The following is a 22,805-nucleotide window of genomic DNA, read 5'->3' as shown; positions in this document are numbered from 1 at the left end:
AGCAAATATATAACAAATATGTAAAGCATAGAGTTTTTCAAAATTGATATAAATTAGATACATTTTTAAGGTCATCATCAAAATCATTCCACAGATGAATACCTCACCTACAGTGGCTCTTCAATGCTGTATGAAAATATTGGGCTTTGAATTTATGGAATACCCTGAGATGATGTTATGAGTGACTGCTCTGTAGAGAAACAAGTGTTAATATTTGTTGATTACTTGTTTTGTATACTAATAATAGAGATATAGGTTTATAGTCTACATCTTCTAGCTTTAACAAGTTTGATTTTAAAAACAAATCTTATTTACGGGAGCAAACAGAATTTGACTAGTTTTGAAATATCTACACTTCGCTATGGAAGGGGTTTTTTTTTTTTATTTTAAAATTACTTTTAAGGTTACTTAGACATTAACAGCTATAACATGAACCCTATATTTTACAGTCATACAATAGTCATACGAAGCTGATAGTCGTAGCATTCTTGCAAGAATGCTAACAGTTCCATCAGGTTTTATGCTTTTATGAGGCTTCACACTTGAGCTTCAACGTGTTTACAACGTTGACGAAAATGTGTCAAAGGCATAAAACCGACACTAAATTTGTCTACATATAAATTGGTCACATCAGGTACACCGCTGTCATTGTTCTGTATATTGTAGTTTTGTTTTAAAATAATGTCACCTTAGAACTAATATGAAAACCGTATCCTAATGATTTATTTTTATAGCACAATATTCCTCGTTGTCAGCTCCATAGTGTCCCAAGGCGTATACTTTGTTGTGTCATCTTAAACTACCTTATATGTGATTAATGTTTGTATTTTACCCATCTTTGGGTTAAGAATGTAACTACTAGAATGGCTGTGCGCCACCAGAGCATTTTTGGGTGGCATTTTCCTCTTGGCCAGAGTCATTGGCACATGAGAATGGAAAACCCAGAGCTTTTGGGAAAAGCTGCTGAGTCAGAAAAAAAAATGCCATGTCAGCTTTTTTTGGGGGGGGGAGCAGTTTTCCCATCTAGGGTAACCTACCTGACTGCCTGTAAAAGATTGTATTGGTATTCAATGTAGTTCTGCCCTGGCAGGGGGAAATGTATTTCTGGAAAAAATGCTAGATCAACAAACCCAAAATTGCTGTGTCAGCTTTTTTTGGAGCATTTTCACATTTCAGGTGACCTGACTGCCTATAAAAGGTGGTGGTCATATCTAAACTCCTTCCCCCTCTTATTGGGTGGACAGACACACAAACAGACAAACAAACAAACAGATGTTAAAAAAACAAAAATAAAAGGAGTACACCCCTATCACACATTATATATACTTAGATCGCTTTGCTCGCGGTTGATAACAAATCTTTAAAACCGCCAATTCTTTAAAAACTGCTATGTCAAATGAAAACTTTAATACAGCTTTTGTATGTGTCCGACTCCTAAAAGGACCAAAGTTTGGCATTTCTTTTGAGTTGATGTCATGTGTGGTTCATGTGTGACATCATCACCATGCACTCAAATGATAAGTTGCCCCCTTTGTATGTTGCCCCCTAATGATAGCTTACACCAGCTTTTTTCACTCCATATTTTGGCACTTTACAATAAGGAATTCAGGTTTCCCATATCTCAATTTTCAGTTGTGACTTTTAAAGAACTTCTGCTTCTAGACTCGGCCAAATTTGTACCTTTTCAGGAAAACAATTCATTTTAAGAAGCTGAGTTTTAAGACCACTTTCAGATAAACAAATGTTTTGAATTAAACCGCATGTCTTCAAAGCGGTAAAAATACACAGGTGGTGAAGGAATGTGAAGGGGGGTAACCACACAACTGGCAGGGTGCGATATGATGGCCTGTTGGAGGCTGTGGGGGAAGCCCTTGACATGTAATTCCCATCTGAGACACTTTTGTGTTTCCAAGGAGAACAATTGGGCACGCAAACACAAAAAGCACTAAACGCCTTAGCACAATTCACACAATTAGTTTTCATGGCTGAGATCTAGCTCCTCGTTCAATTCTTGGCTTAACATTGCAGTGATTTATATGGAAATTAGCTGCTTTACTGCCGAATTGCAGACAATCTGCCTGAACTGCTTGTTTGCCAAACGGCTGACTGCTAAAATTGATTTGAAAAACTTGGGGTTGAGTTCATGCCAAGGGTTTATCTTTTTGACCATTAGATTGATGTCAGACCTTCACAGGGTCCCAACAATGAAAAAAAATACTGTATATCAGTCTAAAACACCAGTTAAGGTCCATGAGATTTATACAAGTTAATTTTGAGGTTTTATTTCCATTTTTCCCCACACAAATGTTTTCCATTTGGTTCCACTCCAAAACAAATTGACCGGGGCAACTATTTAGTGTCCTGAACCTCAGTTTGGCAACCGCAGATGTAAATGATCCATAAAAGTGGTTGTAAGAAAGGGGTCTTATGGGAGAAGTTGCTTCAAGTCTGCAAACTAGAGTAATGCCTCAAGATGCTTGAAGGCATCCTTTTCAAAGAATGACTCAATTAACTGCAGCTTACTGAGAAGCTCGAGCATAGCAGGTCTGAATCTTTTCTTTTTTTTTTTTTGTCTGAATGATTGTATTCTACCTCCTGGATAAGCAAAGGAGCTGCAATTCATTGAACTATATTTACAACATTTAAAAAACAAAGAAATATCACTGTTTTAGAATAGAAAATAATTGTCTTTGTTGTCATTGATATCAACGTGGTAAAACATTGTATGGAAAGAGATTAGGCAGAGAAAAATATGATAAGAGACTGTTAGAATAAATAGGCAAACGTATTTACAACATAGTGCTTAAAGACCGTCCAAGTCAAGTTATAAGTATAACAAGCAAAATATAACATTGTATTTATATAATAGTGATGTTAAGTCAAGTCATATTTATTTGTTTAGCCCTTAATCACAAAAAAGTCTCAAAGTGCTGCACAGACCACCATTACAACATCTCTGAAAATAAATCTTGATGCTCAGGCAGATTATTTTCTTTATTTTAAGTATTATCTTATTTGAATGAATTCTAATATAACAAAATATGAAGAAAAAAATAAATAATTTATATATATATATATATATATATATATATATATATATATATATATATATATATATATATATATATATATATATATGTGTGTGTGTGTGTGCTGCAATTGGCTGGCAACCAGTTCAGGGTGTCCCCTGCCCACTGCCCGAAGATAGCTGGGATGGGCTCCAGCGCCCCCACGACCCTGCTGAGGATAAGCGGTGCAGATAATGGATGGATGGATGGATGGATGGATCGATATATATATATTTGGCGAAAATCATTTCACGATTTCTTTTGAATACAATGAAGATCTTATTATTTTATTATGACTCTTTTCAAAAACAAATTGGGTTAATTTATGACTTTTTTGTTTTCATGTTTAAAAAAACATTTTAAGACAACTATGCTTTCTGTACTGCTTTTATTTTGAAACATGTGAACATGCAAAATTGAATGAATTGTCCATTGAGTTGAACAATAATTGTCATGATTACTGATTCGGGGCACCTGCGGCTGCCCCGTTGGCGCCAACAACCGCGGGACCTGATTGGCTGTTGGACTCTTTTTAAACTTCCGTCTTCGGAAAGGAACCCGTCAGACCGTCTGCGAACCTATGCTCTCAGCTAGGCAAGCTTTTGTACTCTCCGACATTATCCTGCCCTGTGTTCCTGCCTGATATCTGTTGCGACCTTTTTCTGGACCCGTTTCTGCTTTTGCTCCTCCGTCCCGGCCATCGACCTGATTTGCCCTGTTTCCTGCCTGATACCTGTTGCTGACCTCTTTTCTGGACCCGTTTCTGTTTTGCTCCCCCGTCCTGGCCATCGACCTGTTTTCTCGATACCAACGACTACCCTCGCTCGACACGGAAGTGCTACTTCCGTGTTCCTGCCATCTGCTACCCGTGACCAACGATCATCGGATCGGATAAAAACTGAGTAAAACTAATGCTATTGGGTCCTGTCTCCGTTTCTGGCATGTGACAATAATCCCCAAAATAAATGAAAGTACTCACATTTTATTGATCAAGTTAATTGCATAGGCCCTATTTTGGCCATGATAAACACTTTTACTTGGGACAACCACTTTCCAGACAGTAGAAAAAGAACTTGACTCAGAGTGTCTTGTCAATGTGTCATTTGACATTTGAAAGGCTAGGAATAGTGTCTCATGTTTTTAGCCGCAAGGTACGGTGGTAGCGTGGCCTCAACGTAACACAGTAGTGCGATAACAAGCACTTTAAAAACACATTTAAGTCAGTGAGGAAATCCTTTGCACAATTATGTCTGACAAATGTAGCACAATGTCATTTTCGTTGTGGTTTCAGTTATACCTTCAAAACGTGGGAAAGTAAGCCTGAGACGGAATTTTTGGAATTGAATGCATTACTGTTATCCAAGCGCGAAACTTGGCTACAGAACCTGACCCCGGGGGTCTTCTTTTTTTTTCTCTAGAATAAAAGGGCATTCCTAAGACAAGCCCGTTTTTATTGGCAACTTCAGAGTGTAGTGGTTCTTGCTTAATGTTTGTCAATGCATTCAAAGAGCATACAGAGAGAATTTGGCATGTATTTTATAGTTTACATTTCTTTTCTTTGAATAAAGTAGGGACTTGCATATCCAGAAATATAATTTATGAGATTTCTTCGAGTTAATTTATTTATGTAATGTATTGTGTTCCATGTATTGCCTAAACAGTTCAAGTACAGTCACATGGATGCTAATTAGCTTAATTTGGTTCTTTGTTTAACCAGTTCAGGGTTTCCCCTGCCCACTGCCCGAAGATAGCTGGGATGGGCTCCAGCTCCCCCGCAACCCTGCTGAGGATAAGTGGTGCGGATAATGGATGGATGGATGGTTCTTTGTTTTTGTTTCGCTAGTTTAATTCTCAAGTATTTGGTTTTTAGTGAAACATCATACCTTGCGCTGTTGACACTTTGTCCAGAAAAAAATATAAAATAAAAATGGTGATCAACGTTAAAAGTTATATGGATTTTTGTGATGGATATGTTATCTGATCGAAGTGAGAGTTACAGCGCCGTGCAAAGAAAAACAAACACAGCTGAAAAAAACATGCACATTGTGTCAAGGAGAGTCTGTTACTTGGTGTGCAGTGAAGCCTGTGTCTGGTGGGGCACAGTCAGATTGACAGATAAATCAACTTACATCTTATCATTTAATTGACAGAGCAGGAATATATAACTGCAGCATGGGGGAAAAAATGTTCATTGTCTTCTCTCTACTCTATCTTGACTAACCTTAAATGACGCCTATGCAGCACTCCTTTTGAATAAAATCATCAATAGATAATCTTCCATTATGAAAAAAGGGCCACGCAACAAAAAAGAAATACTCGATGAGTTGACTTGCTGTTAGCTTGCTAATTCTATCTCTAATTCTATTGTTTGGGGCTGAGGTGTGCGTCAAATCAGAATTCTTGGTCTCACTATCGCCCTCTGCCATGAGGCAAGAACATTGTGTGCCTCACTCATAATCTGCAGTTGCTCTGTTCAACAAAATATTACATACTAATTGCCTTAAGAATATTCATAATATAATTACAAAATTAAGAAATTGTGAAGTTAAATGAGAAAGTAATTTAACACTCAATAAATATAACCATTTACCTTATGTATTTGTTATATGCCCATGATGAGAGGTGAGGCACAGTCTCATATGCCTCCCCTGATTGCACGTTACTGCGCTAAAGTATTAAATAGACTATGAAATCTCGCTGCACATAGCTTAGCGGCAGCCAATCGACTTTGGGGACAAAAAAACTGAATGTCATACACACCATGTTTGCAAATCGAAAATGTGAACTGTGAGTTAATTCTGTTGTGTTTGCAGTAAAGTAAGTATCGGCGTCTTAAACCAATAGTCGTTTTGTTCACTTGGACTCTATTATTCATTTGGGAGTTTTAATAAACAAATTAAAGACGTTTAATATTTGAAAAACATTCCCTTAGTGTGTGACCTCAATTCATGCTTACCGCTGTGCTAGCATCAAGTCATTATCTTTTTGAGGGCTTGATAACGTATACAAGTGCCACACCCACATTACTCAATTTTATTATTACTGAAATCAACTTGTTTAATAACGGGGATGTAGGTGCTAACAGCTAGCTGCTGTACTGGGTCTGAATTATTTAGCCTCCTTCTACAAGCTGAAACATTAATGTGGCTTTAGACGTTGGGTGTAATGAGGTATCCCATATCCCACCCACAGCAAACCTATCCCTGGTCAATCTTCAATGTGAGCATAGCTTAGCATTAAGCTTAGCTGAGCATTCCTAAAATGCTTTGTTAATACTTTGCCCTGAGATTTCCCTTTTTCTCTTGCCTTTTATGTTTTTCCTCAAGTATCCAACTTTCACACTTGGAGTGCCCCCTCAAAGTGCTCCACTAATAGTCATAATTCTTCCAGATGTTAGCCTATTAACGGGACGACCTACCACAGTCTTGAAAATGGTTTGTGCTCTCCTAATTGAGCAGCGCAGCTCAAAGGGCAAAGGTTTATTTTATTTTTTCGCTAACAAGCTACCGCAGGTCAGGAATCTCCAAAAACAAACAGATGTGAGTTCAGTATGTTGACTTCTTTTATATTAGCCATTGTGTGTGTGGTCTGTATAGGCAGCATTACTGGATTTAAATATATATATGTACAGTGGCCCCTCTATATTTGAAAATATTTCGTTCCCAGATCGAGCTCGTATCTAGAATTTCTTATACCTCGAACAAATTTTACCCATGAGAAATGATTGAAAACCAACAATTTGTTCCCGAACTCCCCAAATCATCCAAGTTAACTCAACATATCTATGAAACACATCTTCCTGACCACTAAAAACACATTTTGATCATAATTGAACATAAACATACAGTGATAAGATAAATAAGATGAAATAAATAAATAAAATGTGAGTTTATTATGAGAATTTACAATGAAGGAAGTCAAAGGTTGCTAACAAAGGTGCATGTATGGTGGTGAAGGAGTGAGGGATCACAAGAGATTACAATAAACTAGAATGGCTGTGCACTATTAGAGCATCACTCGCGTTGCGAAGTGAATCCATTTTTGGGTGACATTTCCCTTTTTGACAGTGTCATGGCACATAGCACATGAAGGCACATGAGAACTTAAAACAAAACTGTAATACTCAGTCCAGATGGATTCTAAATTCCTGAAATTGGGGGATGAATAGCCCAAATATGTAATTATTGTCTTAATGTATATTGTTTGGAAAGGATTAACATAAATTAAAGTAATGATCATTTGTGTGATCAGAAATCTTAAATGGCTGTACAGACTACAGACTAGTAATACACCATCCCCTGATCTAAAACCTACATGAGGGAAAGGAAAAACTCAAAAACCTCATCATGAGGAAATTAAGATGCCTTGAGAAGGGGTCACACATGAGGTAATCCCCCTTCCAGGATGACAAGGCTGTAATAGATGTTGCAAGGGCATCAACAAACAATGCACAGACATCATCAACTTGAAATACTTGTCTTCCATAAACTATATCGTATAAGTGTGTTTTAAGCTTAGATTTAAAGAGTTCCACTAAGATTGCAGTTCAAATCTTAAAAGGCAGAGCATTCCACATCACCGGGGCCCGAACGGAGAACGCTCTCGAACCTGCGGATTTCTTCTTGGCTCTTGGGATCCCCTGTAGACCAGCATCTTCTGAAAGAAGGCTCCGAGCTGGAGCATAGGGGTAAATTAAATCTGAAAGATATAAGAGGGCAAGTCCATGCATAATTATATAAATTACCAACCGAACCTTAAAATCACATCTTAAACTGACAGGGAGCCGATCCAGGTTAGCTAAATTCAGGGCAATGTAATCAAACTTTCTTGTCTTACTTAAAAGCCTCGCTGCGGCATTTTTGTACCAGCTGTAGGCTCTTGATGCTAGACTTGGGTAGACCGGAGAGTAGTACGTTTCAGTAATAGAGACTGGAGTTAACAAACTCATGAATTATTATCTCAGGGTGAATTTCTTCAATGTTGCAAAGATGGAAAAAAGCTGTTCTTGTAATATTCTTTACGTGTGTTTGAAAGGACGGATCGGGGTCGATTATGACACCTAGATTTTGGACTGAGTCACTCTGGGTGATATTACTTATGTCAATGTTCAGGACAGTGTTTGACTTCACACAAAGCCATAGTTATTTATATAATTAGAGACTAAAGTTGTTTTTTTACCCTTTCATTTCCTGCAACCATCTATAATGGACGATTATTTAAAAAATTGGTATCTGAGGTTGTTGTTGTTTTTGTAAACTAACACAATCCGCCTGGCTATAGAATTTAAGCTAACGTCGTTTTCTAGGTTGAATGTTTATGCTAAATGTCAGTGAGCAGGGAGCATTGACCTCCGGCACATAGCTTGCACGTATTGCGTATTGCATCCCTTTTGCAGCGACAGCGAAGCTCCCACACATCCTCCTATTTGTCTGGCCAATATATTAAACTCAAATTCCAAACAGTAGGAATTTTACAACAGTTTAGTAACGCCCTGTTTTTTTGCAGCGGGGGGGTTGAATTTTCAAATCGTTCCATTACAGAAGAATTTAAATTCAAGTTTAAAAAAAATCATGTCGAAGTTTTTTAACTTGTGTACACATGTTAAAATAAAATAAAATAAGCTGGGGTCATACTCATTCTTATCACAAAAATCTGTTACAGTAGTATTTTTATGTCCAATTGATCTGTTTTAACAATAATTATTGAGAAAATGGGTTAACCACAATAAAGCAGGGCTGCACGCCTGCACGGTAATTGTAGTGAGTTTTTTTCACGCCAACCAAAACAGTGCAGAGGTTTGTTCAGCATGTCAGCAGCAGCTTGAATTTCCCTGGTAAGATTTGTTTTGCTTCTCACTCCACCCCTAACAAATGACTTAGATTCCATATATTAGGCTTAATTTACAATAAAAATAATCTCAATTATTGAAGGAATTGTAGCCAGTCATGCCAGATTGGCCAAATAGCTATCATACAATATTCAGTATAATATAAACAATGAACTTGGAGGAAATGGTTTAATTTATTTTTGTTTTATTCAGGTTTTTATTCATATTCTCTAAATGTATTTTAAAGTTTTTATATGAAATAACAATAATCATGAAGAGTTGACACAAAAATGTTACTCTTTTGAAAAATGATGACAAAATTTCTTTCCTGTGGTTATCATCACTCATCGTCAATGACATTTAAAGAAAGACAACGGGTGAATGGTTAGCAAGCCTCACAGTTCAGAGTTCTTATGTTCAATTCCAACTATCGTCCTTTCTGTGAGGACTTAAAATGAGTTAGTTTTTCTCCGGGCACTTTCGTTTTCTCCCACGTCACCAAAACAGTTTAAGCTTTCCAATGATATGTTGCGTGACGTATTTCAGTGATTGGTGACATTGTAGAGACACGTATTTCTTTATCTAAAGTCTTGCGTCCCGCCGGCGGGCCATCAAGACATTAATGGGTCGGTACTGTATATTATAAAAACTCTTTCTGTGTACCGTCTTTCTTTGTAAATATCCCATGTTTCAATGTGGGCTCATGCGGCTTATAGTTAGGTGCGGCTTATGTGTGTACAAAATGTTTTTTTCCTTTAAAAATATACTGGGTGCGGCTTATTATCAGGTGCCCCTTTTAGTCCGAATTTTACAGTACATATTCTATTCAATTTACTATAGAATCATGTTTTTGGAGTGCTTTGTCCCATCTTAGTTTCACTTACAATCATTGGAAGGAAGCCATCCTGGTGATGGAAGTCAAACGCTCAGCATCTGCATCCAATGAGAAGGCCATCACTCTTGATTAAGCACGGTTGGAGCAGGGATTAGGGAGGGGTTTCTGAAGGAAGTCTTGTGCATGCGGTCAGCATCTCGCACACTAGCGCTCAGGTTAAAGGTGGAAACAGAGACGATGCTGAATAAATATTTGCCTGTAAGACGATACTCACACCTCTTGCTTGAACTCTGGGCAACTTTTCCAGGAAATTGAAAAAGTCAAAGCTCTGATGCATGTTGACAAGGAAGTAATTAAGCTCTTTTTCAGATGAATTGGTAATTCTGAAATCATTAGGGTAATTTACATGCTGGCAATAGTCCGAGTAAAAGTGTTGTGTTAGTCTTTTTATTTTTGGATTTCTCACGCATGTATACCAATTCGAAAGATTAGAATTAAAACATTCTTCATTGTCATCAAAGTGAACATTATCTACAAGATTAAACGTGACACCGCAGCATAAATATGTAATAAAGACTTAAAAGAGACAGATGAGATCTCAGGATGAAGTGCAAAGTAGTGTTTGTAGACTGGCCGAAGTTATAACTGCATCAGAACAATAGTGCAATTGGAAATAGTGCAGCGACATTTAACAGTAACATAGGACCAACAATTTTGCACAAAAACATGAAAAGATGGCTAAAGTTCTTTTTAAACACCTCATTGTACCGTAGTCTTCAATAACCAGCTCGGTAGCCTAGATGGTTGGGCGCCCGCTCTGAGACTAAGAGGTCGCTGGTTCAAGCCTCAGCCGAGTCATACTTACAACATTGGTACCCATTGCCTCCCTGCCTGGCGCTCAGCATTAAGGGTTGGAATTGGGGGGTTTGGTCACCTAATGACTAAAATGGCTGCGCCCTGTTTGGCTGCGGCTGCATCGGCTCGCTACAGTTTAACTGTACGGGTCAGTTGTATCGACATTTCGTTCTGTGTGCATTGTTACAAAGAATGACAATAAAAGTAAATTCTTCTATTCTAGATAAGGTATATCTTTTCTCACAGTCTTGCGCACTTGTTTGTGGTGGTGATAGCGCTGGGGAAGAAACAGTCTTTGACCCTGTTGGTCTTTGTTTTGAGGGACCTGTAGCGCCTACCAGAGGGCAGAAAGTCAAATAGGTGGTGACCAGGGTGAGAGGAGTCCTTTATAATGTTTTTCGCTCTGATATCGCAAGACAGCCGATTGATCCAACTACTTTTACGTATCCAGGGATGTGTTTTCTTTCTTCGTAGTGCTGCAAAGAACTGTGGCATAGACAAACACGGAAATAATTTCCAATAAATACATAATAAAATTAAATCTTTCCCACTTGGCTTAAAATATGTACAAGATATTATTAACTAATAAGCATATTACTGGATCATTTTTACGTTTATCAAATCTCGGAAAACAAAAAAAGGCCTTCACCTTTTTAACAGAAATCCTGTCGGACCACAGAGTAAAACTGCTGCAAGATCTAAAATGCAAATAACACTTGCAATTTCATTCTACTTTGAATAAAGTGCCTAAAAAAGAAATATATTTTAACTGGTACACTGAACAGTTTTTCCCTCGCCTCTTTTTAAGGTGCTACAAATCTTTGAGCATTTTCGCTGTTAATAGACATGAGGATGAACAGTCACAAGAAAACTGGAGAAGGAGGGTACAGTTGATGAAGATGATGTAACAAACAAGTCACACTTGCATATTCTCTAATGTAAAAAAATGATAATAGTAGTTAATTGAACTTTCACCAGCCAACTTGGGTTCTGGGACGAATGTCCAACAAAAAGTGAATGTTTATGAATTAAAATGTCTCAGTTGTAGTAAGTTAGCTCTGTAGTGTTGGGATATAAATATTAGCCAAAGTCGGCGGGTGGCCAACAGAAACGTGGGACCAGAGAGAAGCACGAACTTTGTAGAAAATATTTTGTTGGTGTAAGCTTGGCAAAAATCCCATTTTAATGGCGCTTTCCTTCTTCTTCCTTCTTGTGTGCAAAATGTAAAATAAGCAGCTGGATCGGGCACACGCCTCTCGTTTGACCTTTTTTTCGTGTTTCTTTTTTTTTGTTTTGTTTTTATTCAGAAATTTCGGTGCATTATTACTGAAATGAATGATACATTACACTCTAATGCCAAATGCAAGCTTCAGACACTGAAACTAATAGAAACCATTAAGGTCCGCGTGTCGATGCAGACTGCGGTGTGTTGCGGTACCGCTGCGGTCCATCACAAGCTTTACCAAGGCTTTCTATTCCTTCCATACGCCGCATGTGGACTTTTATGAAGCTAAAGAATTAAATGCGGCTGGCAGGAAGTAATACGTCAAATGGAAAGACACATCTGTTATATGTCTAGGTAAAGCCATTTTCTAAATGAGAGAACTGAATGGCTTTACATCCCTTGTACATTTAAAGACAAAAGAACAAAATTAAACTTGAAAAGATGACTCAATTTTAAACCCAAATCATTTTTACGTATGGTAGATGAGCCAAAAAACCCAGGGAAATCAAACAAATTATTGTCAAATGCCTTGTTCGTCCACTACTAGTTATGTAAACACATAGTTCAAATGGCTCCAAAAATCTAAATTCTGATCACAGTCGGACTATTATCTGAATTAAACATACCCACTGACTGAGAGCTTTGATTGAGTAGAATTTGGCAAAATTTCTACTTCATCAGCACTACTTTTTTTCATCCACATATTTTAACAATCTTGGTTGGACTCCCAGTAGCCAAGTTTTCGTAGAGACCTTTTGTTAATTCTGATCTGAATCATTTCGAATGAAGATATGTGGACACCTGTTAACATGAGACATTACCATTCCGTTTTGGTGATTACACGATTTGTTTAATCAAATGAACTGCACAGCAGCAGTGGGACACGTGGAGATGCATTATGTCATTTGTCAATAAAGCATTAATTCGTCATATATTACTGTGCTTTTGATAGTTTTACCATTATTCATCTCATCTCATCTCATCAGCTGCACCGCTTATCCTCAGTAGGGTCGCGGGGGTGCTGGAGCCCATCCCAGCAATCATCGGGCAGTGGGCAGAGGACACCCTGAACTGGTTGCCAGCCAATCGCAGGGCACACAGGGACAGACAATTCACTCGCTCATTCACACCTAGGGACAATTTGGACCGGCCAATCAGCCTGAAATGCATGTCTTTGGAATGTGGGAGGAAACCGGAGTGCCCGGAGAAAACCTACGCAAGCACGGGGAGAACATACAAACTCCGAACAGGAAATCTGGTAGCTGGATTTGAACCCACACAGGAGGTTCCCAAGACCTTAGAACTGTGTCGCCCACGCGCTAACAACTGCGCCGCCGTGCTGCCATAGTTTTACCATTATTATTCAGGTTAAAGTTGGATGAAGCAATCACCAAGCACTATAAAAAAGTTTTCCCCTTGCAGGCAGACTTTTCTTATGCTCTCTGTAACGACCCTCAATCATGCGCGACACAAGGGTTGATAGTCACTCGGTTTATTGCCTGCATTTAATTAACAATACAAATAAGTTAGGGCGTCTGTGCACGACTGCATACATCTTCAGCACGAGGTGATTGAGCTGAAGGTATGCCAAGCAAACAACATGCGAGCATATCAATAGTGAAATCTTAATAATAACTAGGAACATCGCTTTCCCACGTACCTGCATTCAATAAACAAAACAAATAAGTCAGGGCGTCTGTGCACGACTGCATACATCTAAAACATTAACAGAAATACAAAAACGGGACATCACTCAACATGCCGCACATCGTGGTGTGGTTGTATTGAAACATGTTGCATCACAGTAATCATCATTTCAAGCTGCATTACTTTACTTTTAATTAGTGCTTTTTCATGCATCATTTAGCACAACTTATATACATTTATATACAAAAATAGTTCATGAAAGCAGCTCCTATATTTAGCAAAATATGAACTTTTACCCAAACTGCTATTGGGCACAGCTTACATTCAGCACGAGGTGATATAGCTGAAGGTACGGCAAGCGCAGAAGCCCATAAAGTGCCAAACGAAAAAGACAGTCGCACACGCCCATGGCTTAACAAATGAATGCGGTACCAGAATTTTAACAGTAATGCAATAAAAACACAGATTTTGTGAGAATTCAAAAAAACTCAAAACAATCAAATTTCAACTCTGTCACATCTCCGTCTGATCAAATTGAACCCGCACACCCCTGAGACACATGTATAGCAATCATGTGATTTAAGTTCCATTGTTATATAGCACAGTAAGCCACAAAACTAGTTCAGACCATTGAACAGTTGTATGCCAATGACAGCAGTGCTGTACTAATCAATGCCATCATTTGAGAGTGGTTTCAGACCACAGTCCATGTGAGATGGGGGTTCCTTCTCCCTCCAATTGTATCAATCATATGCCTGGAAATGATCATGATCAAAGCCGTGCACCAACATACAGGTACAGTCAGCATTGGTGGCTCTACTGTCACTAATCTCCGTTTTGCTGATGATATCGACCGACTGGCAGGTGAAAAACAGAAACTCAGACACCTGGGAAATCGCGGGGACAATGCATTAACCCAGTATGGGATGGAAATCAAGACAAAAAACACAAAAGCAATGACCTACAAACCCTAAAGTATCACCTTAAACATCACCATTGACCACTAAGTGCTGGAACCTGTCACCAGATTTAAGTTATCTTGGAGCTTCCATACCAAAAGAGGGGTCAGGACCAGAAATCATGGCCACAATAGTTCAAACCACAGTCATACTTTCCAGACTAAAGCCTATCTAGAGGAACATGAACCCATCCATCCTTCCATTATTTGCACCGCTTATCCTGAGTAGGGTCGCGGGGGTGCTGGAGCCCATCCCAGCTATCTTCGGGCAGTGGGCAGGGGACATCCTGAACTGGTTGCCAGCCAGTCGCAGGGCACACAGGGACAGACAACTCACTCGCTCATTCACGCCTAGGGACCATTTGGACCGGCCAATTAACCTGACATGCATGTTTTTGGAATGTGGGAGGAAACTGGAGTGCCCGGAGGAAACCCACAAAAGCACGGGGAGAACATGCAAACTCCACACAGGGGGTTCGATCTCATGACCTCAGAACTGTGCCGCACATGCGCTAACCACTGCGCCACAGTGCTGCCCAGGGACATGAACATTGCAGTAAAATAAAAAATAGTACTCATGCGAGCCCTGGTTAATTCCGTCTCCCTCTAAGCTTGGGAATTAATGAACTCTCACACCAGAGCTGGAAAGAAAAATCCAGGCCATGGAGATGCAATACTACATGAAACTTATTGGTAGCTACAAAGCTCAAAAGTAACAGTGCGCAACACCGTTAAGGGGCACGTAAGACCCTATGAAGAACTGTTGTCAACTGTACGCAAACATAACTGCAGTGGTATGGTCATGTCACAAGATCATGAAGATTGCTCAAGATCACTCTCCAGGCCACAGTCGAAGGGGACAGAAGGAGAACAAACCATAAAAAGAACTAGGCCATCATCAGTTGAGAGAACCGTGAACACTATTATCATCAGTATCGAGTAATTTAGACAAGTACAACAAGCTAAGGTCTTGGCAAAACGTTACCATTTTAGTGAGCCGATGAAAACTCCTTCATGCATTTGCGTCAGAATCGAGCATGCGCTTAACACACAGAACCTGCCCATTCAGAACAGACTTACTAGCCAAAGTAATATACCACCACAGTGATTTGTAATGCTATTCAACTGTATTCCGATTGAGGGGTACCTGTATAAATGGAGCATTTTTATTCAGTTTGGCCGCTCTAATTCACTCCGGGTTACATGTGAACCATACTATTGATCTGGTCTTTTTATTGCCTTTTCTGATTGAATTGTTAACATAATGATTCCCTTCCAAAACCATATTGAATTTTGGACAGATTTTCCGTAAGGCCAATGTCAAAGATAAAACCTTTAACAACACAGTCAAGTCTTTCCGTGTATTTGGCACAGAGAAGCGTTTCTTTACGCACTAGTGCATTCGTATCAGATGTCCCACTAAGCTCTCTAAAAGACTTGTATATCTTGTTTCAAGTTTCAGGTTTTTGCGCTGGGTTCAGTGTTGGGATGTCTACTTCTCGGCTACAACTCAGTCATATCGCTATATCTTGTCGTAGTTTCAGGAATTACCAATTCCTTCCAAAAAGGATATGTATTGCAACTGTGCCATTTAAATCACCAGCAAGGCAGTGCAACCTTTACAAAAATCAAATGTATTGTCACGGCTACAATGGCTCATACAATCTGCACAAAAATCTGATGTGTTTAAAGAAACCTACCTATCATAACGGTCAATTTGTGCTTTAAAAGTCACCTGAATTGGAAATTAAAAAAAGGTTTTTTTGTCTTTTTTGGTCTCGAGCGTAAAAAGAATGTATGCTGCATTTACTGTAACCAAATGCTGTATTTTCATATGAACAAGGAGATTTAAAAAATAAAAAGGTGAATTTCCACTCAGCTGGTTTATGGCTTTAATTCTGGCATGAGGATAATGTAAATGTTTTACAAAGTGAGTCGAACAAATGCTATGGAGCTTTCGAAAGGGCCCACTGCGCATTCTTCCCTTTTCTTTTGGTTCGGATACCTCTAAAGGTTTCCATGGCAACAACACACAACACAAAACTTCCCTTTAGTTGGGGTTGTTTTACTAGTTTGTTTGTTTCCAGCGTCCTTTCGAGCTTGTCCTGGATCGTTTTTCTCAGCCTCTCCCCACGCCTTAAGTTAAAGGAGATGCAGTCATAGTTCAGCCTTGTTGTAGCAACTGAAACAATTATCAAATTATGCTGATGCATATAGCATTTTTAAAGATATATTTTTTCTATTAAGTACGCATGCAAATAATCATTTTTCCATGTGAAGATCTAAATAAGGTTTTTGTTTTATTTGTGTGATTGGCTGGTAAATCTTGGTTGAGGGTCCACATTCGACTAACACGTGAAAGGTCCCCGGTTTGAGACCTGTTGGAAATACCGGTATATGTTGGCCTGGAGAGGGATGGGTGCCACCTGGCTGTACTTGCCCAAGACACACTGGAAATTGTGCCCCTACGACCTGAGTTTAAGGAGCCATCCAACCAACCGACCAACCCACTTTGCACTTTACTTTCTATAGTGGCCAAACAGTACATGGCTTTCATTAGCATGCACAAATGTTACTGTACCAGCCAGGTTACGTCAACTGTTGTTTCTATTAGTGCTAATATCTGCACCAAAAGATTTGGTTTCACGCCTTTTTTTTTAGTCTGAAACAATAATTGCATGTTTTAAGACCCAGATAGGACACTTCTTAAAGTTACACTAATTAACCTTTAAGACTTTTCGGATTATAACCAGTATCTTCTTTGTTTCTTTATAACCTTATCTTCTTTGTTCTTTTATCCTCACTGTTAAATGTGAAACTGGAGTGCCGCGTCCAATTTCGTTGTCACAATATGTTCAACCCATTTTGTAACAATGACAATAAAGGTATATTCTATTCTATTATATCATATCATATATATAATGTGTCAAGCATATATATACATATATATATATATATATATATATATATATATATATATATATATATATATATATATATATATATATAGATATATAGTCATGGTTATATGAGTTTTCAGCTATAGCCGCACTATTTAAATCGTTTATATCTTCTTCATTTATTTAGCGGTAATTGATTCCCCTTTATGATTATCCATATACTAAAATGTAGTAATTTACTTGTTGATCTAGTCTCAAAAGATCCATTCATCTATTTGTTATACCATCTCTACATTGTTCTAAGTGGTGTTCTGATTTACTGTTGGAGGGGTTAAGCAAACATGCGAGGAAAGATTAGTCCTCCTTAAAGGCAAACCGAACTTCTTAGAAATGTGCTCTTGTTCATACTACACTAACTTGGTTTCCGGACTTCTTTTTATCCTGTTGTTATTTTTTGTAATTTTATATATTAGTGGACTAGTCAGGACTCAACACACCCTAAACTAGCATAAGCGCCATTGTTATTGTCACTTGTAAAAGTTGTTTTTATGTTTATAATAGGATCTTGCGTTCTGAGCTAAGTGACTGCTCTGTGCTATGCACTTTGACTTTTACAAGACCACTTTGACTGCGAAAGAAGGATCAGTGCGCTCGCTGAAAACTCGTAAAATCCAGAAATGTTCTGTATAGTCATATAATGTGTAGTTTGGTCCGTTTTTGGAAAGGGCATACTCATGGTAACTACTGAAATTTTAGTTATTGAAAGAATGGCACTAAACTGTATTTAAATGTATGTTCATGTTATGTCCGATGTTTGTGTTATATTTGAGATTATATTAGTTTTCTATCTTTGCTACACCATTCCCAAAATAGAGTATTTGCATTTTTTTTTTAATTTCTATTGGTGAACTCCTAATATTGAGAAGACACAAAAGGATGAAATGCCATAAAACACTTCATATAATCTTAATGTCGAGAAATAAAAAATCCTGCATCCACCATAAAGTGCAAATACAATATTATGGGAATCGTGTCACTATCATACAAAAGTAATGGAAACTCAAATATAAGACAAATATTAGACAAAATAGGAACATATATTCAAATACAGGAAAGTGTATGTAGGACTGTTTCTGCCTGTTGGGATAAATGTACAAATAAATGAATACCTTCTATTATATGGCATACAAATAAGTTAACATATAAATCAATTATGTAATACCTAAATACATGACATAAATTCATTTTTTTAGAATATATTCATTCATTTTGTTGTAATTTTTCATATTTGGTTTTATTTTTTGAATTACTTTGTCGTGTATTTTGTCATGTTTTTTTTTTCATATATTTCGTCCTGTATTTTGTTGTTTATTTTGTCCCAACAAAATGTTATTAGAACGATAGGGCGGGTCAAATTGGCTGAGGTTTGGTTGATAGACTGCTAGCTGAAGGAAGAAAGTTGATGAGTGCACTCGTCAATCAACCAATTGGTGAAAAGCTTAGCTGTCATGATTACCGATTGGAATCACCTGTGCCCGCTCATTTGGCGCCAACTGCCGCGGGTTCTGATTGGCTCTCTGTCAATATTTGAACTCAGTCCTGTCAATCCCCTGTTGTCAGTCCATCTGCAAACCTCAGTGAATGCTAGGCAAGCCTTTTTTGACCCTGACTCCCACCTGTCCCGTTTTTGCTCCCGTCTGTTTTGATCCTGACCACATCTACTCTCCTGTCCCGGCTTACGACCTCTTTTGTCCCCGACTACGTCTGCTCTCGTGGGCGCAGCCCTTCCTCTTTCCTTCAATAAAACTTGTGAGAAACGTAACGCAATTGGGTCCTGTTTCTGTTCGGGTCTTGACATCAGCCAGTTTGACCCGCCCCCTTGTTTTAATAAACATTGTGTTCACAAAATACAAAAAAAAAAAAACAGACAAATTACATGACAGAAAAACAGGACAAAATAAATACCAAAATAAATGAAGAAATACAGTTTTAAATGAATAAATTGCATTTATGTTGTATTTCTAGGTATTACGTGATTTATTAATTTGTTCATTTGTTTGTATATGGTATTTATTTATGCATTTATTGCTACATATGACAGGATTGGTCCTTCCTACTAGTTTCTAGTATCCTAGATTTCTATCGAAGTGAATAGGAGGCATATTGTAGGACTTAAGTGATCAAACGAGACTCATGCGGCAGCCGTCAAAACAGACATGTGGCACTCATCAGGGTCAAATTTTTCACAAAAAAAGGGAGATGTTTTTCATTTGACTGTCATGGGAACGCTTTATTCTTACTTGGAAAGTCCATTTTTTTAAAAAAAATCTGTCATCAGTGTTGAAGGATTAAAATACTTGTTAGGTCTTTATGGTTTTTACATTAGATCCCTTAGCATCTGCTTCCTACATTATCCATAATGCAGTTCCTTTCCACCCCCTCGAATCATGAAATCACAACGTGGTCTATCGGGTGCTTGAAAGCAAACTGTCGGCCTGGTAACTATATCGTTGCCATGGCAGCCTACCAGTTGGTATTTATGCTTCGTATGTCAAAATCAGTTCAATAGGCTGGTAAGCCTGGTCTTGGGTTACATAAGCAGGTAGTGAACAGAGAGGACGCTCAAAATGGTAAATACATACAGTATGGCTTTCTTAAAATTTGTAAATGTACGATATTTTAGAGTCTTCGTTTGGTTTCTGTTCGTTTAAATCAGGGGTGGGGAATGTATGGCTCATGAGCCAAATATGGCTCTTTTCATGAGTACATTTGTCTCAGAGAATCAACAGGGGCAATACCAATTGCCTCTGTGACCTTAGTCTATGTGGATCTGAAATGACACAGGAAGCATTGTGTTTGTTTCAAAATATATATGGCAAAGTATACAGTTTATTTCTCTAATGAATCCTTTTTATGGAAGCTCATTGAACAATGTGTGTTTGTTGTTAAGACACTTTGTAATAAAAACCCACAGAACCAACTGTAAAGAACCAAAATCACCAGCCAAGCGCCCAGAGCAATTCTATTGGGTGAGCGGTAGGGTGGGCGAATCTCTTCACACATAGCGCACTCCCTCTAAATACATCCGTATCTTTTTCCTTTTTTTAGGATTTTGTGCCTGCACCTTATTATTCACACGAAAAAAATATATAAAAATGAACCTCAACAAACTGAGTGTGAGAGACTAACTTTAAGTGGTATGCTTGTTGATATGGGACACAGGACATAATTATTATTTATTGGTTTGATCATATAATCAAACTTCACACAGTGAAGTACAATGTGCTGAAGAATTAGCTTTTGTTTACAGAGTAGGTTTGGTGGTTTTTTTGAATTTTGTGTTAGAATATATGGCGTTCATAGCTCTTTAAATATCTTTTTTTCTATACCATTTTGGGTTTTAAATATTTGTTTTTATCATTTGGTTGCCAATTAGGTATTTTTTTCAAATACTTTACATTGTATTTTGTAGTTTTCAAGAGTGTATTTTCACCTTGTAATTTTATCTTGCATTATTTCTCCATATATTTTTGGTATACAGGTACGTGTTATGTATTTCTTCTATATATTTTCTCCTTAATCTCCAATGTTATGCAAGTTTACAGGATCTTTAAACCTTTATATTCTTCAAAACGAATCAATAAACGAATAAATGAGATTTATATCATATATTCAACTATGATGTGATTTATTTATGTGTTCATTTATTTATATGGCTTATATTGTAGGTATTTACATATTTATACATTTATTCTTACATATTGCAGAATCGCTCCTCCATTCCCCCTGAACTTGCATTGACCTCACCATTCGGATTTCTCTCTTTGTTTTAGTCCCGGTCATCTGAAAGTGACAGTTCCTATGCATCACATTCCCTCTGCACAATGAGTAGTTCAGTCTAGTCAGCAGTGTTAAATCATGGGCCGGCCAAAGCCTTAGTCCACAGTTGTCTAACAGAGTCGGCTTCGAGGCCGGATCCGGATCTTCTGTTTTCAGTACTGCGTACTGCACATGTTAAAGCTTAAAGTCAAGTGGAAACATCGGATAGACGTGCAAAATACCCAAGAAAAATTGTATGCAGCGCAGCCATCAATGGACAATGGAACTTTTTTTGAAAAGGAAAAAAACATGCAAACTAAAGATAATCTGGGAAAAATACATTTATAATACATTCACCCCAAAAATCCAAATAAGATAAAAGGAGATGAAGACGGAAATTAAAATTTAAAAGGGGCGTTTGGCAAAAAACAAAATATGACACTCTTTGGAATATACATGGCTCAAGGAGGTAGGGCGCTCGTATTGCGATTGAGAGGTCACAGGTTTGATCCCCAGCTCCTCTGAAATAAAATTCAAAGTGTCCTTGAGCAAAACGTTGAACCCCTAATGCCTCTGGTAAGCAGGTAGATGCCTTGCATAGCTGTATTGGTGTGTGAGTGTGTGTTTGAAAGGGTATGTGTGAAGCACGGTTAATAGTTTTAGGGGTTTTTGTAGTGGCAAGATGGCGAGACTCATGTAAAATAAAATGTCTTGACCTACGAGTATATTTTTCACGTGTTTTCTGTTCTTTTTTTCATTAATACTTTTTTTTTTACTGCGCGGCACGGTTCTGAGGTCATGAGATCGAACCTCCTGTTTGGAGTTTGCATGTTTTCCCTGTGCTTGGGTGGGTTTCCTCCGGGCACTCCAGTTTCCTCCCTCATTCCAAAAACATGCATGTCAGTGTCAGGTTAATTGGCCGGTCCAAATTGTCCCTAGGTGTCAATGAGCGGGTTGTCTGTCCCTGTGTGCCCTGCGATTGGCTGGCAACCAGTTCAGGGTGTCCCCTGCCCACTGCCAGGGAATAGCTGGGATGGGCTCCAGCACCCCCGTGACCCTCCTTAGGATAAGCAGTGCAGATAATGGATGGACGGCTGTGTGTGTATATATATACAACATACACAATATAATTTTACATTATCAAACATTTGGGAAAAGCGCCAGGGAGCCACTAGGGCAACACCAAAAAGCCACATCCGACTCCAAAGTTGCCTGTTGCCGACCCCAGGTCTCGTTTAATCATTCAGCCGTGAATTGGTTTATATCAGACGATTACTACCCTTTAGGTAACATTTAACAACCAACTCATAGACTCACTGCACTTGTGCATAAACTCCATGAAGTCAAAATATGCCAAAAAACTCTCTCACTTTCACAGTTATGTTTTTCAAAGGAAACCTCCGTGACGTGGCAGTCTTAAAGATACACGAAGCGGGTTATGCGATACCTGCGGTCGATTGCTGTGGGAGCGGTGGAATTTTTTAGTTTATCCTGGCTCTGGTGGAATGTCCGTAGTCGCCAGACTTTCACGGTTCATGTATCTTGCATAAAAAGACCACCGTGGTCTGGGCTTAAGATGTGGTTAGCTGACAAATGTCAGGGATTGTTTTGAAAGGGTTTTAAATCCAGGTGTGGTTTCATGTGACACCAATGCCTCACCATCTGCTGGAT

The 22,805-nt window shown here is 38.4% G+C and overlaps 1 protein-coding gene across 2 annotated transcripts in view; it reads left to right on the top strand.

Moving 5' to 3' along the window:
* stox1 (storkhead box 1) overlaps positions 1 to 22,805 on the top strand; it is a 59,036-nt gene that overhangs the window by 26,612 nt on the left and 9,619 nt on the right. The window lies entirely within an intron of this gene.

The sequence above is a fragment of the Urocampus carinirostris genome, chromosome 13, assembly GCF_059441175.1.
Source record: "Urocampus carinirostris isolate Australia breed hairy pipefish chromosome 13, RoL_Ucar_1.0, whole genome shotgun sequence".
NCBI classification, from domain to species: domain Eukaryota; kingdom Metazoa; phylum Chordata; class Actinopteri; order Syngnathiformes; family Syngnathidae; genus Urocampus; species Urocampus carinirostris.
The sequence above is the reverse complement of the archived record's forward strand: the minus strand, read 5'-3'. Positions and strand labels throughout refer to the sequence as shown.